Genomic DNA, 14,905 nt, shown 5'->3' with positions numbered 1-14,905 from the left:
TGTTCACAATTTGTTTTGCAAAAAGGAACATGACTGAAAAATGACTGACAGTAACACCTGAGGATTTAACCCCTCACCAAGGGAACAAGCAAAAAAATCTAATTCTATTCTAATAATAGGCAGTGCCAATTGATATAATAGACTATTCTGGATGTCTTCCTAAGTCACACTGAAAGAAAAGGGACAATTGATACAGAGGCTTTAACATGACACTGATGTACATAAAACACCTAACTGCTATACAATATTAAGTAAAATATCATTACTCTATGATATTTAATTAATTGCATGGGAAGAATGGAAAATGAACTAATGATGTACCATGATTTTCTCTAAGATTTGAAGGCTGAACAACTTCTTCTCCTGTCCCCAAACTCTGAAAAATCAAAATGTGTTTTGGACCATGCAGAATTTGTTGCTGACAGGCTGGCTATCGGGTGCCCACCTGGTTAATCCTTCATCAGCTATGGCAAATAGGCAATATTCGGTCCTCTAAGGTAATACAGTTTCAGAAAATAAATTTTTTAAAGTCTGTGTTCATGCAGACTTATTTCATACTACCTGGATGTGCTTACTGTATTCTGCAATTAATAACTCCTATTAGATCACTTCATCTGAAGCACACTAAATCTGAAGCTTTCTTGTTTATGATGATGCAATCTCTGGTTATCCTGCCTACAGTTTCAGGAAATTTGAGGTTTTGTTTTCACCTAGTTTTTTTCTTTGTTGCATGTGTGGGTGTGTGGTTAGTTTTCTTACATCAGCCTAGATGAATAGTTTTGACATATATAAAGATATCAAAAAACATATCTTTACATTTGAAATTGTTTTATTCAGTTCTTGAGGACTTGTAAAACGTTAGCACAAAGGCAGAATTCAGAAAGCATTAAAAAAAATCCTAGTAATGTAAATTCAAATAAATGCTTGTGAAAGAGAACACACCTTTTGGATATACTTTTAACTATTTCCAGTGGAACATGTTTGAAGAAACTGGAAAATATCATCTCCTTCATTCAAAGGCCAAAGGAAGACATAAACCTAAACCAAGGAAGACATATTTCTAATGAGTGTTACAAGGAAACCTCAAAATGCAGAGGTTTAAAAAGAGCAAACTGACCCAAATTATAACCACTTGTTATAACCAGTAAAACCCTTTGCATGCTTTGTTGCTTGGGCTATTTGCTGGTGCTTGGATAAACAGAGAAGGACCACATAAAGGCCACTTTGTCTAACTGCTTGTGTGATTTAACACTTTAATATTTTATATAATGTGTGCTAACCCACCCCAAGAGACATTTTCTTTGGGAAGAGGTCACTGCATCAAAAACTACTGTAAGACTATTATCTGCCTCTTTTAAAGAAAGTGAACTAAACAGCTGTAGTAAACAAGCATTCATCACCCAGCTATGTGGTTCTGAGGTGTCAAACTGATACCTGAGCAAAAAAGCCCTCCACACCCAGGCAACCTAAAATAGCTGACTTCTTTAGCACAAGCTTGACAATTAATTTGGGGTATTTCACTATTTGGTCTCATTAGGATGCATTGATTACAGAACTAAAAGTGATAGCTGAGCAAGTGCAAGTAATTATTATCTAATTTACTTTGATATGCAAACTGACAACAGTCACAATCAATAGATGCTGCTGTCTGTATTTCAGGGAGTCAGTTTTCCAAAGCTGAAAGCAAAGATGAGTGGAAAGCTATAAAAAATAAACATGAACAAAGATTTAAATAAATTAATCCACTGTAAACAAGGAATGTTTTATTACAATTTGCAACCTACTTTTACAATATAGCATTTACAAAAGAAGAACTGTTCAAAAAATTAAAAACCTGTTAAAAAAGTGAGGTAAAAAGCTCTAGGGGTTTTCTGTGTCGCCTCTCCCTGGTCCTTTCTGTGAAAAGGAAAAACTGATAGCAATAAGCTTAAGTTCAGAAATGCAAACTGAAAGTATCAGAAGTAAAATTCAGCTCATCAAGAGCTGTAAAAAAGATATTAAAACTGCACTGGAATAGTTTAAATATTTGCAAAAGAATAAGTACAAAATTAGATAGACTATTAAGTTGACTGCACATGATGCAGGAAAAATGTTTAATACTTATTTTTAAATATGGGATCATTTTACCGAAACAACCATTTTCTTCTTTGTCATTAACTAGCATATAAAAGTAAAAAGGAAAATTAAAACATTTTTAATGTTCAAATGCACCCCAAGATATCAGAAACATCCACAAAAGTTGTTACAAACAATTCATTAATTTTTCTTTTCCACTTCTTTTGCGATCCAGGTTTAGGTCTATTCATCCACCCAAGCTGAACAGATTTAACAATCAGCTGAGGGATAGCCCCAGCCACAATGTAGGAAGACTCAAAGGCAGGCTCAGTAGGTGCCATGAGCTTTGCTGGCAGAACCAGGACATTTGGTCTAAAGTGCAAAAAAAGTGCTTGGTTTCCTTTCAAGTTACTTAGGGGGAAAAAAACAACCAGAAAGGCATAATTATAGGTAAAAGGGTGAGAGTGATCAAGGCCCAGTACAACACTTAATGGCATCACAGGTGCTATGGCCCTGTGCAGCCAGGCAGGACAGCCCTGCCACAGTCCCCTTCTACAGGCACAGAAAGGCTTTTAGACGGCACTTCTTGTTAACAGAACCAGGCAGTATATCTTCAAAAAAAAAAAAAAAAAAAAAAAAGAATCACTCATAATTAACCAGTAATTCAGAGGTGTAATAACTAACTTAACCTTGCTACCCACACACCTCAGACCCTGTCCCCTTGGTATGGCTTGCCACTCTTGACAGGTACAGTGGTGTGAGGGCTGGGGTTTGTTTCTGCAGCCAAATGCTTTTAACAGCTGCTAGGTAAGGTTAACCTCTCCCAGCCCCCAACACATCTGATATCCCAAACTCTAATACAGCTGCAGCTCTGTGCACCTTGCATCTCACACTGCAGAACACCGGTGCACTGGCACCTTGCATCTCACATTGCAGAACAACTGCAAACAGGAAACCTCAAGACTAGTTTAGTGGCAACGAATTTTTGCATAGCTCCAACAATGCACAGAGTTTAAGTACATTATTTTGTCTTGTAAGTGGCTTAGAAGTCTTTAAAAAATATAGACAAAGAAATAAAAGAGAATACATGTTAGAAACAGCCAGAAATACATCCTTCGTGCTAAGGAGTCTGTACAGCATTTTACCATTCAACAAAAATGAAATCTTCATGTGTTTATCTAAGAATGTCTAAAAAGCTGTTTGTAAAAAAATTTCTCATGCAAAGTTTTCATGATGTCCGTCACATGAGTAAGTGTGCTTGGGTAAAATAAGCAAGCAGGGACTGCTTCAAATGATCTCTTCAAACGTAAACTCAACATTTAAGGAAAAGAAATAGTTTTAAACAAAAAGGCTTCATCTCCTCAGCAAGACCCACTTATGTTTTTCTTGTAGTCCAGATTCTTAGTGATGTCAGTATCTGATGTCTGTAGGTTTTTCCAGCTCTCCAAGCTGCCCTTCAGCAGGAAGTGTAGCACAATTGTCTTGTACAAGAGCAGTGAGGATGCCCTCAAAGGAAAAGGCTGCCAAGCACCATGTATGCAGTGAGCACAATTTTCCAGCTCATAATTTTTTTTCCTTTCTTGAAAGCCAAAGCCACCTCACAGTCACAGCTGCCCATTATTCAGACTAATACAGCCTCATAATTTGAGGCACACAATATCAAAAATTGCAATAAGAAACACAACATAAGACTTTGAAAAATATCAAATGGGAATAATATTGCTAATGGTTATGTAAGAAAGTGGCTTCACCAAATGCAAGCGCTACCTAACCAACTCAGTGGCCTTCTATGATGGAGTGCCTTCAACTGTGGATAATGGAAAGGCTACAGACATCTGTCTGGACTCCAGGAAGGCCTTTGACGCAGTCCCCCACAACCTCCTTCTCTCTACATTGGAGAGATATGGATTTGATGCATAGATTACTCAGTGGATGAGGAACTGGCTGGATGTTCACATCCAGAGGGTATTTGGACATTGATCAATGGCTCAGTGTCTAGATGGAAATAAGTGCAAGTCTATATTGCACTTGCCACTGATCAGCACTGTTCAATGTCTTCATCGGTGACACAGATGGGGGAATTGAGCACATCCTCAGCAAGCCTACATAAACACCAAACTATGGTTGACAAAACTGCAGCCTGGGATGCCATCCAGAGGGACATGGACAAGCTCAAGAACTGGCCCATGGACATCTGAGGAGGTTCAAAAGGGACAAGTACAAGGTACTGTGCCTGGGTCAGGGCTAGTCTGTATCAGTACAAGGCTGGGGGATGCAGGGATTGAGAGCAACCCTATAGAGAAGGCCTGTGGAACATTGGTAGATGAAAGCTTGGACATGACCCAGCAATATCCACTTGCAGCCCAGAAAGCCAACTGCATCTTGGGCTGCATCAAAAGCAGCATGGTCAAAGGTAATTCTGCCCCTTTACTCTGCTCTGGTGAGACCCCATCCAGAATACTTCATCCAGATCTGGGGCCCAGGGCACAGAAAGACAAGGACCTGTTGGAGCAGGTCCAAAGGAGGGTCACCAAGATGATCAGTGGGCTGGAGCACCTCTTCTGTGAAGGCAGGCTCAGAGTTGGGGTTGTTCAGCCTGGAAAAGAGACGACCTTATAGAATCCTCCAGGAGTTAAAGGAGGGCTATAACAAAGATGGGGACAGACTTTTTAGCAGGGCCTGTTGGGATAGGACAATGGGGTAATGGTTTTAAACTAAAAGACAGCAGATTTACACTAGATATAAGGAATATATCTTTTTTACAGTGAGAGTGGTGAAACACTGGAATAGCTCGCCCAGAGATGTGGAAGATGCTCCATGCCTAGAAATATTCAAGGCCAGATTAGATAGGGCTCTGAGCAACCTGATCTACTTGAAGATGTCCTTCCTCACTGCAAGGGGGTTGGACTAAATGACCTTTAGACATCCCTTCCAGCCCTAAATATTCTATGATGCTGTGAAAAGTAGCAGATACTTTAGGCTGCTAACTCTCCAGTGGTACAAAGAAAAAGCCATCCACGCTGTTATAAGGTAGGCTGCTGCAACATCAGAACACAAATCTGAGTTCTGGCCTACTAATCATGCAATAACACTCCAATTTAATGTGCTATTCACTCTTGTTTCATGTGACTTTCACACAAGCTAACCCTCCCAATCCAATATTTTTTTAAGATTTTTCCTTAGTAATACTGCTACGCTACATAATTTCCTCATCTGATGCAGTTCAAGATACAAATGCTTAATCAATGTGGCAGACTTTAAAATACATAACACAAAGTACAGTCTTTTCTATTTACATGATAAGCGCTCTGCTGTTTCAGGAAGCTGAATTTTTAAAACTCTTTTGATGTTTTACTTGAAAAGGATATTTCTATACCCTTTTTTGGAACAGTACACCGCTCATAAAGTAGGCAGTGTTTGTTTTCAGCTTCTGACAGATTATTTAAATTTAAAGTTCTATTTCAAAGGACAAAAAGCTGGTGTTCTACAGGAACAAGCTGGTATTATAGCTCATGTTACAGTTACACAGACCTAGCTACGAGCCTTATAACTTACCTATGCTTAGAAGATAGATAGTAATAGTAATAGAAATTACAGAGAAAACACCTCATCACATCTGTAACTAATTTTATTATCACCATCAACACACAAGGCAAAGGGTTTGCAAGAAAAACCTAGCTCAAATCTTTCCATAAATATGGGATGACAACCTTAAGGAATTAAGAAAACCAAGCAAACATGTTTCAGTTTGTTTGGGGTGTGTGTTGTTTTTAAAAAAATGTCTATCTCTATATCATTCAGAAAACAGGACAGATTAACAGACAGTACCAGCAACCTTCTAGGGACCAAGCAGAAAAAAAAAAAAAGAAAAAAACCAAAAACACAATAAAAACAAACAAACAAAAAAACAAACCCAAAATGAAACAAAAAAAAACAAAGACGATTTTTGTAGTTAGATGATTTTTACTGTTTTATCTCAGTATTTTTGGAAGAAGGTATTTCTTCATATCTTCAAGACTGCACATAGTTTCAAGCCCGTTTATCATATACTTAGCAGAAAACACGAAGAATGTGAACTGTCATCTTTGCTGATTTTAATTTGTTGAAAGATGAGAAAAAAATAATAATGTCTGAATATAAAGCAACTCAAATAACAGACAGTTGGCTAATATCCCTCTTCCTAGGCCAAGCCCTTCCTCCAGCCTTTACCCTCCCTGTGCTTGTGCCATCTGCCTTCAACCTCCCTTTCCAGCACCTGCTGCTGCAACCCCCAGCAGTAGGGCAGGGCTCAGGCAAGCACAAGCAGCAGCTGCAAGTTTTTTTTCTGCCTCCATAAGCAGCCTAATGCAGATGCAGCAACTGTGAATGACCCCAACCTGTGGTGACTTTTTCCACTATTAGTGCAAAAGTCTTCTTGCTTTATTTTGAAGGCAATCAAGAACAACGGTACATTCTAGACAGAAGTGATGAAACCCAGACTGTGCAGAGAGAACATCTTCAGACCTCTTGACTGCCAACAACACGAGACAAACAGGAAGGTGGCAGCATTTTCGGCCCATTTTTGTTGGCTGCGTATGATTTTTTTTAAATCAGTTCCAGAAAAATGATGCAGTTAATAAACTCTATGACCCTAATGAAAACTTTGGGAAAAGAGACCTCATCTCACCTCTAAAACAGCAGCAATGATTAATAACCACAACTCTGCATGGGTTAATGGGTGCTTTGGTATTTCTGCAAAGATACACAGAGAAGCTTAATGTTTGTTGCTGTTGCTCTGGATGGCTCTCTCTCCACACATGAAACCAAAACCAAACAAGATAAAAGAAGGGAAAGTCCAGGAGGAATAAAACATACCTTAGGTGTCTACATAAAACAAAATTACCAATAATTTCACACCTAACAACCTCTCCACATTATTTACAAAAACAGAGTAGGAGGGAGCCAAGCACACAAGGCCAGGAAAAAGAACCAAAACAAACAGATGCTCTACTGAGAGAACATTTAGGTAAACTTAGCTATATGACAGACTGGTGATATATGCTCTGTGAAAGAACAAACTAAGTGTACTCCTGTTCACAGACTTTGATCCTTCATATCAATAAAACTTTCGTCTCAAAATCAAACCAGCCAGCCACTCAGGACATGGTGAACCTGAGTGAATGGTGAACACCGTGAGATTTTATAAAAGAGACATCCTTGAATTTCTTTCGAGATTTCAAATAATAAAGTGTTTGAAAGATTTGCTTCCACTGCTGCTTCTTTTCCCATAGCTCAAACTTTCAATGCAGGAGTTATACTTCACTAGATGTATTAGCACATTTACGTATTGTATAAACAAAGAACAGTCCTCAGACATAAGAAGTTTAACCTTGATCTCACACAGAAGGACAAAGCTCAGAATCATTGTGGATTGCTACATTTTACTGCTAATCCCTTGAAACACTGCTACCTACTTTTCAAGGGATTTCACTTTAAACTGCCTATAAAATACTGAAAATAAAATTGAACCGCTGACCTTCTGTCCCCCAATGGAAAAGCCATATATTCACTTTTTAACTAGAAAGAGAAAGAGATGTTTGTTCAGCTCAAAACCCATTTATTCCTAAAGTTTTTAAGGGGGGGGGGGGGAAATCATATATTGTCCATTCCTAGACAACACTCACTCTGCAGTCTTAAGCAATTTATCCTTTGCTATTCCAAAACATCGCCCCACATCAATCTACCTCATAACAGTAGGAAAGTGAGAAAACTATTTTAATTGTTACAATATTTTAAACTTTCTAGTTCACAGTTCACTAAGTAATTTAAAGGTCCTGTTCAGACTCTGCTCCCATAAGCTTTCCAGTTTACTGTCATTTGGAATGCTAAATAAATTCTTAGATTTCTGGATTTTCTTACCAAGTCACCTGGACCACAATTTTTATCCAATATCAAAGGGTGCATGTAGCAATGGGGGAATGGGGGGGAGAAAGATACTTCTGAATTTAAATCACAAGGCAGAGTTCCAAAACTGGATTTGGGTTAATGAACACCTATTTCTCATATCTAGGAGGGTTTCTCAGGCAAAAAAGCTACTTCCTAGAAGCAGGGTCTTTGCATAGTACAGGTAAAAATAATCATTGGACATAAGATACCATTCTTGATTCTGTGCTTATGCATGTAACCAAAGAGGCAGCTTGAAAGATGGAGTGTTAGATTTCATTAAGAGACAGCTAATAGTATTAAATTTGTTCCTGTATAAATCGGTACATCTTCCTGAAAAAGACTGGAACATGAGATAGTTACTCAGAAAGCTATGCTTTTAATTTCCTGATAGGACATGTACCCAGCAAAAGCACAATTTAAATAAAGAAACACTCTTGAATCTTTTATGAGATGTGAGTGAATGCTTTAGCTTCACAAGTCTCTCGTCAGTCACACTGACTGCTGTGCTACCCAAGAAAGTATAAGCCTAGGCAAAAAATGGCAATCCCAGTCTCCCCTTTAAATTATTTATTCTTCCATTTAACAGCACTTCAGAGTCAATACAGTAATCCTCTCTTACTGCCCCCAAAACACATGCAGAGGAAACACTATCCCTCCAAACAAAACAGGTTTCAAAAGGACTTGTTCTACAACTTTTAAAGAATGCTTTAAATTTAAAGCCAAGACCACATTTTTGGTCTGGATTGTCGGTAGTGTTCATTTATTTCAATCAAATTATTTCTTGCATATCTTCCTCCAGTTTAAATGAGGAGCTCTTCCAAAAAATGTACTTGTGAGTGCTCTGCTGCACAATTAGAGCAGCTAGCTATTGCTAATTCCTCACTTGATGGAGAGGGACACAAAGACAAGAAAGAAACACCTATCACAGAAGAAGGAAGAGGATGAAAGGGGATTTTCCAAAAACCCTTCTTCTAAAACCCCAGGAGTGCTCCAGAGAACACATGCTGTTGTAAGCATGTTAGGAATATGCTCCTTATTCTGAGCTCTTATGGTGCAGTTCAGGTGCCAGCTGCTCTAAGACAGCTTACACAGAGAGCCTCAAAAGTTGTTCCACTGCTATTATCCCAACACAATTTTCCATTGCACCAGATCTGCTGCTCAAACAAATAAGCTTCTGAAAGTAAATTTTCACTGTAGGAATGAATATGTGATCTTTTCCATAAAAAGTTACCCATAACCAAAAACAAGCAATTAGAAAAATCCACATTTCTAAGAGCAAAATATACATTTGAGAGGGACAAACATTGCCTCATGGTGCCAGACTCTCATCTTCCTTTATTCCTACTCTCACCTTCAGTGCTTGACCAAAATGGAGTACTTCCAAACACCTTTAAATCTCCTCCTATTATTTTTATTTTCTGTCAAATTTCTCCAAAGCTTGTTTTTCCTGAATAAAACCTCCCTGCAATAACTTGGTTTAAAATTAAACATTTGGGTTTGGCTGCTACATCGCATTCCCTTTCACCCAGAAATGTTATGTACTCTTGCACTGATGAGACATGCTACCCTCACAAACTCACAGACACATTTTCCTCTTTACTCCTGCCAGATAACAATAAAATGAATCAATAAAAATGAAAGGGGAATAATAGGAGCCAAATAATTTCTAAGCATGGATAGAGACTGTGAGGATTAACATCTGTACAAGAACAAAGATTAAATAAAGGAAAAAACAGGAAAATTCCACAGGTCTGAAATGTGGAACTTTAACCATAGAGTCTGAATTGTTATTTGATGCCTTGATCCTGCTCCTCTAGTGTGGAATAAATACATTTAGGCTCAAAAAACTCCACCCTAAAACCAAGCTACAGTCTGTAAAGCTAAGCAGCACCATGTAATTTCATCAAATATTGGCCTCGGTTTTGTTTCTCTTATTTTCAAGAATTTTGCAGGGTTAATTAGGGTACGGACTCGGGATGTGGAAATGCCAAAATGTCCAGCTACCATCTACAAGCCAGAATATTCAGCTGTCCAGTGACCTGCTTTATGCTGTCATTTTTCTCCCCTTCTCCTAAACCACAGGCAGGAAGCAGGTCATAACAATCAGCAGGCTTCTGATCTCTCTGCCATCACTTTTTTTCCTGAAGAATACAAAGCAGCAGCTGCTCTTCACACAGTGGACATAAGCCCAGCACACAAATGAGACACCCCCATTTTGTCCACTTAATGATGTGTGAGCAGTCACATGGAAGAAGACTTACAGCTCATAGTACAAGAGTTCCTGAAGTTTCAGTCATTTACTGCAGTCAGAAAGTATGTTACAGCAGCCATGCATCCAAAGAGCATCTCAAGTGCAAATCAGCAGCTGAGAATGCTAGCTTCCATCATCCTTGACAGTAAATTCAAATTCTATGGAGCACAATTGTCAATGCCTTGCATATGAGGTAGGTCCAAAACCAATTTTATAAACATAATTACACACACAAGTTTTGCAAGCAAAATTCAAGCAGGGATGTCAACACCCTTTCATTTTGAGATGTTTCGCATTACCATGCATTCATATCTTCACCATCACAAACAAGCCCTCTTCTCCAGCAATAATGGAACAGACCTTTCCACATCCTGTGCAAATCCAGGGCTGGCAGAAAATACCATTCAGTAATCTTCAGAGAGAACTAAGCAATGAAAACTAATACTCTGACTGTTTAATCTTGAAAAACAAATTCAGAGATCAAATATAAAGAAAAGTTTAACCCCCATTCAACAGCATTTTTGGGGCTGTTATGTGATAACCAAAAAAACTAATGGTATGAGACAGAGTATATCAGGGAATGTGCTAAGAGTTATAGATTTTGGTGCAAGATAGAGAATACAAAATCAGCCTCTTGGGAAAATTTGGATTCCCCCAACTACCTGCTGCTTCAGGGAAATAATCTCTCCAATATCACCTGCTGTAGCTGCTTACATGAGGCAAATTTCTAGTTCACATAGAGGAACCTGTCTGTTAAGATGACGGTATTGCACATTAAAAAAAAAAAATGTCAGACTACTGATAAATTTTAAATATTGGTAGGAAGAGGTGAACAAGCAATCACAAGGAAAAGGCATGCTACAAAAATTCAAGAACCCAAATGAGTGAGGGGGAAAAAAATAGTCTGAGTGGAACAACAGTACCTGGAAGAATTACACATAGAGCTGCTGAATCAAAAATCAGGAGAAAGATCATTTAAAAGAAAGGTGGGAGGATAGAAGAGAGGATGGAGCAGGTAAAAAATAGGCGACACCAAGGCTCTGTTTCAGGGAACAATTAAGAGCAGCTGACACAAACAACAGCCTCCAAAGTAAGGTGGGATGAGAGCTGCAGGCAATCCCTGAAACCAAAGGGTGTGAAGAGACAGTACAAAGGAAAGCGACGATAAATCCACATGACTGCAAGGAACCTGTGATGTCTTAAAATAAGGCTCTCAAAATTAGGAAAAGAAAAACTGCAAAAGGTTTGCATCCGTATACATGGTTTTCTATGTTTTGTGTTGCTACTGGCTTAAAAAATAAACAACAGGACAAGCTCATTTTCTCAGTCCTCTCTGCTTAGTACAATTGGAGCTTTGTTACTACAGTGCAAATGGTAACTGTAATCCAAGATTAATTAACCAAGTTATTAGAAACAGAATTCCACAAGAAATACACCACACTAACTTTTAAATATTCTTCTCTGTGACATTCACCAATTTCAACACCTAGATAATACACCAAACCATTTTGCTCAGAAAATCTGACATGCTGGATGACAAGACAAAGTCCACACTGGCTATCATATGCCATAACTGCTCCCATGACAAAAAAAAAAATGTGGTTATTGTTATGTTTTCACTGAAATTAATTTTCCTGTATTGATGAAAGCTGTGCAGTGTTTTCTGATGACAAATCCATACGGACTGCAGTTAAAGCACACTGCAAAGGACATTTGTGGGCTGCACTGCTGATATCTACAAACATGAGTTGTACCTGAAACTATCAAAACTGGAAAAAGTTAGACAAATGATTCTTAGCTTTCATATTATTATTAAATTAAAACACGCCTATAGCTGAAGCAAAGGACTACAATTACTACAAAGAGAAACAGAAAAAATGCAGTCAAGAAAAATCTAAAAAAAAATAAATATTAAAATAATGTAATTCAGGGAAGATCAATTTATTCCAGGTGTGTACCTGTGGTAATGGAAGTGTTAAGAGTGGGCTGAAAGTTTTCTTCCCCACTGTCCTCAACTATAGGTTAGAAAGCATTATGCCACTAGCATAACATAACAGGCAGTATCCTATAAATTCATTCATTATACTAAATATCTGTAAATATATTTAAATAACACTGGAGTTGCATTCAAAGTCTTACAATCACTTTGGGCACCTGGGATAACTGGCATAATTACAGATTTTTTTTTTAAGGGAAAGGAATCCAGACATCCACTCAGCACATACCCTTCATTCTCTTCATAGCTGTCAGACTCAAAAGTTTCCCACAACTAACTCATATGAAACACTGAGAATAGGTACAATTTTCCTTGGTTTATAAAATACCAAAAATTAACAACTCCAAACATGCTAAATCACAGGAAAATACCAAGAAATATTCTGATACAGCATCACAAACAGTTCCATCAAGTTAAAATATCTATGTTGCTTTTTGCTCTCAGAGGAGGAGGATCAGTCTGCCAGGGCTCATCTCTACCATGGCTGCTCTGAGAATCTTTACAGACAAGGATTTCTGTTCTATGCTATGGTACTGTGACCTTCAACAAATCTGGTGAGTATGAGGACTTAAGTAACTTTACTCCTACTGGTTTGCTTCTGATCTCATCAAATAATCTCCCTCCCATGTACAGAGATAACCCTAAAGAACCAATCATTCCATACAAGTGTATCAAGTCTCAAAAAAATCACAGAACATTTCTTATAAAATTTTCATCTAAAATACAAAATGCTCAACACACATATCAATATTGCAACCACATTTCAAAATACTTTATTGTGAAAATACAGTATAAGATTTTGGTTTTGATTCAATTACTGCAAATGAATGAGGGACAAGTTCAAAAATACAGAATACTACTGCATAAAATATGATGGAGGAAAGAGGAAAGCAAACAACTGAAAAAAGCCAGCTTGCCCAGCTACTGAAAAGACCTGGCAGACCTTGATAACCACAACAAAATGCTGTAAGGATACATGATTGCCTGCAGTTAGGTGAAGTTTAAGGACTTTGAGTGTAATTTCTGAAAATTTACTTTGTTGCCAATTTCATTTCCTTTTCAAAGGGCCAAAGGTTTACCATGTTGTGGTTCAACAACGCATTACAAATGTAGGCTTTACTGAACCTACACCTAGGCATTCATTTCCTTTTGGGAACAGCATTAGAATGCTCCAGGTTTTGAATATTCACATATTTACCAAGCTGAATACAGTCCATCAGAAATAAGCACAAAAAGGATGGAAAAAGGCATATAATATTAATACAGTTTGATTTAATTTTGTTACTGAAACTGAGTGTGGTCTAATTGTACACAGCAAATAATCATGGTACTCATTCTTCAATTCAAAAGGGGGGAAAAAAGACAGAAAAAGAGAGATACTCCTTACACTCCCAACCAACTGACATGTCCAAGTAGTTCTTCCTCACCTCCTTGCAGTGAGCTGCTATGGATTTACTGCCTCTTGGCAAAATACATAAAAACTTCACCTGGTAGAAAGCACTCCACTTCAAGCATGTCTGGTTATCCTCCACATTTATTGGATTAAAGAGTAAAAAGAAAATTACTCAATAGAAATAGAGATGACTAAGTACATAATCAAGATTTCAGACGCCTATTTCCTTTAAGTGAGCCGTGGACTATTTTTAAAATTATTTTCACTGAACATTTAACCTAAAACTATTATAAAAAAGGACAAGAAAGAGATTCCAAAAATAAAACTCTAATGTGTTTTATATTACACATTTGAAATAAATACATAATTTAGTTCATAGTCAATAAATTACCAGCTTAATTCTGAGAAGAAATTATTGCAGAAAAATAATTTCACAATGCCTGTGTCAACAGCTTGATCAATCATTTGCTTTAGGATTGTGTACTTATTTTGTTTTTGCATTAGCAGTTCTTTCAAGAACATTTTGATTTTTCTACCTATACAACATAGAAAAAACCATTAAAGAAAACTTACTGCAATGTCTACTCCAGAAAACTGGTACAAAAGGTTTCTCACTATTAGTCTTTAAACGCTGAAAAGTTCAAGGTTACACTGATCTGTTATACCAGGGTTATACGTTTTTTCTGTACATTTAAAGGCATATATCAGATACCTTGAAAATATAGTGCAAAAGTCCACTATCTCAGTATTACTTCAGAATTTCAGTTTCAGTTTAAAGGAATATCAATCATTTGCAAAAACATATGGAGACTTTATAGTTAAGACTGGATTGCATTTTTAATTGTAACTGGTTCACCTTCACTTTATTGAATAAATAAATCTAATTCCAATATCTCATAACGCTTAATTGAACAAGCATTTAACAGAACTTGCAGCAAATATCAAGGCACACACAAGGTTCCAAAAGGTCAATAATTGGACTTCATAACTTCCCCCGAAGAAGGTAACATTACTTTTGTTTTAAAAACAGAGAATTTGAGTAAGAAGTAACAAATCCAAGATTCCATGCTGCAGCTACTACAGTGCTGAATGTTTATTCAGAGTTCTGTCATTTTACTTTTATTTTTTGGTACACTTCTAATGAGGTTTATTAAATTCATTAAAGGTTTCTGTTAATAAATTCCTACTAAGCCACAGAGATCAACTACAGCTACCAGATACTGACAACAGGGTACACAAATTAAAAGGAAGAACTTAGCAAAACTCTACCACAAAAAGATTTCAA

The 14,905-nt window shown here is 37.4% G+C and overlaps 1 protein-coding gene across 1 annotated transcript in view; it reads right to left on the bottom strand.

Annotated features, from left to right (window-relative positions):
• The window catches only part of NCK2 (NCK adaptor protein 2), an 83,869-nt gene that overhangs the window by 36,715 nt on the left and 32,249 nt on the right, over window positions 1-14,905 (bottom strand). The window lies entirely within an intron of this gene.

Source organism: Cinclus cinclus, chromosome 2 (assembly GCF_963662255.1).
Source record: "Cinclus cinclus chromosome 2, bCinCin1.1, whole genome shotgun sequence".
Taxonomy (NCBI): domain Eukaryota; kingdom Metazoa; phylum Chordata; class Aves; order Passeriformes; family Cinclidae; genus Cinclus; species Cinclus cinclus.
This window is presented reverse-complemented; position numbering and strand designations above follow the sequence as displayed.